This window comes from Helobdella robusta, assembly GCF_000326865.2.
Source record: "Helobdella robusta unplaced genomic scaffold HELROscaffold_15, whole genome shotgun sequence".
In the NCBI taxonomy this organism is placed as follows: domain Eukaryota; kingdom Metazoa; phylum Annelida; class Clitellata; order Rhynchobdellida; family Glossiphoniidae; genus Helobdella; species Helobdella robusta.
Window position 1 is genome coordinate 1107053 of NW_008703839.1, and position 3930 is coordinate 1110982.

Genomic DNA, 3930 nt, shown 5'->3' on the forward strand with positions numbered 1-3930 from the left:
TTCTTCAACTAGACTGTAATTTAATAAAAATGTTATTTCGTATAAAGAATAATATGCATTGCACAGTAATTGAACTATAGTTCTTTAACGCGCGAACATTTAAATTTAAAAAAAAACAAAATATGTTTTTTATTTTAGCTAAAAATTAACAAATTCTAATGCAGTTGCAGCAAAAAGTGAAATTTAAACATTTTAAATTGAAAAAAAATTTGTGATGACCATGAAGATGACTATAATGTGAATAGTACAAATTGACAAGCGTATAAATTTTAACTATACGAGGTAAAATATAATAAACTGTAGTGTTTTTGCGACAGACAAATTAATATAGCATATTTATAAAATATAAGTTTTAGCTTTAATTTAAATGTATGAAAACACAAAAAATATAATAATACGTTATAATAATAAAAAAAACGTATAGCACCAAAAAAGTGCAAACCCAAGCGAATGAATAAATAAATATATATAAATATATTTACCAAGTATTACTTGCCCACGGATTATGATATCTATATATATGTGTGTGTGTGTGGTGTGTGCTGAAAATCATACTTTTATGTGTATGAATTGGTAATTGCACGCTACAGGTATCAATATTGCTAACAGATATAGTTATCGTAACATTTATTTTTACGGCTTCGTACAATTTTTAGTTATAAAAACACCTTGAGTAACTCTTCTCTGCCTATACCTTTCGCTATTTCTTGTTCCAAATTAACAGTAAAAATTTGTCGATTACGCTGAGCTTTTAACAATGGACTTATGCCTCCATTTGACTAATTTTGATTTGACGCAGAATCATAAAAATAAAACTAAATTTTTTCAATTATTATCACATTCATAACATTGTACAAAATAACTGCCACATTAAAATAATCTGGATACCAAGTCACATAGGTATTCTTGTCAATGAAAAGGCCGATCAATTAGCTTTAACAGCCCACAATGAACCCATACTAAATACAGCAATGATTTACTCAGACATTAAATCAATAATAAATAAATATATATATATATTGGCAATATATTATGGCAATATATATACACAACTCACCAGCGCTTTCATTACAACAAAATAAACATTCATTTATCATGTTATCGGAATTAGTAATCACATCATCAAATATTTTTAATCTACATCTTATTGGATCAAATTCGTTTCCAATTGATTTGCTTTTATCTAACGTGACCATGTAGATGAAAATTCCACAGTTGTGGCCATCCATCTGCTTTGGCAGTTCATAATGCGCTTCAAAGTCGAAATTTTTCCATGATTGTTTGTTAATTCTTTGGGACATACGTTTAAATCTTTTTTCAAATTGTTTGATTTGCAAAATAGATGATCCAAGAGAGTTATAGAAAAATATTTTGTTTAAATTATTATTTACAGTTATTAAACAGTAATGATTGTTGTTGACGACGAGTGGGAAAAATATGTAAGATGGGGCTAGAACAAGTAAAATTTTTAAACATTACAGTAGTGGACAAGTTACAAGGTATATAGATTGAATTTGTAAACCAGTGAGACAAATAATCTAAAAGAACGCTACTTACCCATTTTTCTCCAATAACAGTCTGAAAATCCGAAAGCAACAACCTATCATTTCCTTTTTTGGCAACGTAACAATTTCTACTGACTATTTGCTCGTAATAGCATTTGTTGCTCGGAATGTTGGAATTTGTTATACAGATGTTGCTGTGGCCATTTGCACTTTGATCATTGCTGCAAATTATTGTGGGTATTTTAACGGTAACTATGCTGTTGAAATAACTTTTGAAAGGTTTACGTTTCCCCCAATAATTTTTCTCACATTCTTTTACCACTGTTTTTATTTTTCTTTTACGAGAAGCGGGTATTTGCAGTAGAATTTCTTTCGTACGCGCATCAACATGGTTTTTTAACAACTCCGCAAAACGACCTATTTTTAAATTTGTCGATCCATTTAGCAATTGGTGTTTAATAAACCTAAAACAATTTTCAACTTTGCTATTGCTTGTTCGTTCCCCGTTTTTATTCAAAAGAACTGTCCAAAGAGGCAAAATCGAAATATATTTTTTTAAAACAAGTTTCGTGAAAGCTTTATTACAATATTCGTTTGGCTCCGTCTGTTCATCGTTCACCAAACGCAATTGGTCGTTAACATGTTCAAGAATTTGTAAGCCTTTTCGATAAAATGGGCTACTTTCGTAAATTGTCTCCAATTCATTAACTTCATTATCGTCATCATCGTAAACGTGTTCAATTAGATCGTAATGACTTACTTCATTGATTGTTGATTCATGAAACTCATCAAAATGACTATTTAAAGATGGAGTTTTTTTTAACGAACATGTAATATGAAAGAATGAAGTAATTAAATTTATCATGCGTCTATAACTTTTGGCTTGCAGTATTACACTAAAGGCATTTATATAAAATTTAACAACCTCTTTTGTACTAAAATTTTTTTTGACAAATCGAACTATATTTTTAAAAAAGTGCGCGCAGCAAAGCTTTATCATTATTTGATTTTTTGGGACACATTCGCTAATACACCATTTAAATGCCATTGCCAGGTAACCTCTCAAATCAACTCCAATCCAACCAGTTAAAACGGCATTTATCATTGCCATTGAGTGGTCTGTAACCACGTTCATAAAAATTGGCCAGGCGTTTACCTTTTTTATGACGTATCTTTTAAAATTTATCAAATGATAAGCAACTGAAGCTGTGTCATGGCGATCGCTTATAAAATCAAAAATTTGAGCGTAACCCGCATCAAGACCTACTACGGCGCTGTATAGATATATAGTTTGTTTGCTATGAAGACGACGAACCACAGACCCCGTTGAATCTAAATGTATTGTTGGTAAGTCTGTCTGACCTAATCTCAAAATAACTTCAATTTGGTCGTCGGAAAAAAAAGTGGCATAAAATGGAACGGCTGAAACTGCTTGTATATAAATTTCATCCGTTTTTGGAAATTTTTGACATTCTATTAGATCAATAACGTCATCTTTTGCCTTATCGCCTGCAGCCATAGCCTCACATCTCACATTTTTAAATACCCCCAGCGAATGAATATTTTATAGATTCCCCTGTTTTATTAATGCAGCATTGGAGGATCTTATAAATTTTTCACGTAAAACAGACGGATGTTGCAATATTAACTGTTCATACAAGTTTTTTCTACGTTGGCCTCTTAGTTGTCTTACTAATTTTCCATTATGGTTATAATTGGTAGACGATGTATAAATATCAATTTTGTTATGACTTATATTTACCTTAAATAATCTGCACATCTCAAATTTACATTTGAGATAAATAATGTAACGCGAACGATTCTCACGTTTACTATTTGTGATAGCAATGCAGGGCGAAATGGCATTTTCTACCGCGAAGCAGATACGTTCAGTTGATGTTGCATCTTTTTCGCGGAGGCCTTGGTACACCTCTTCTTCAACTGCACTACTTAAAAGATGCACGGTGCAGTTGGCGTACGTCCTGCAACTAACCTCTTTTCCTTCTTCTTCAAGTTCATGTACCCCATGGAAATTAAAAATAGATGATAAAAAATTACAAATATGCAGAAAGGGAATATTAAATTTGAGGCAATGTTTATTAAAAATAAATTGACGTAGTACATACAAATTATAATGCATTATAAATGATATATCAATACCTCGTGCCGGCGAATTGTTTTCAACAATTGCAACACTTTCATCATGTGATGCCTGAGTGGCTTGCCGTTGTGATTCATCGATGACATCAGTGTTCTCTACCTTCTGCAAAAAACATTGTATATTAATTATATTACCTTGCAGTATCTTTAAGATATCATCTCTGTTGCTCCGGACAATTGTTTGGTTATCATGCAACCACTTGGCTAAGGCATTGTTGTTACATGTTACTATGCTCTGTAGGTTCTGCAAACATTCATCGTGCCT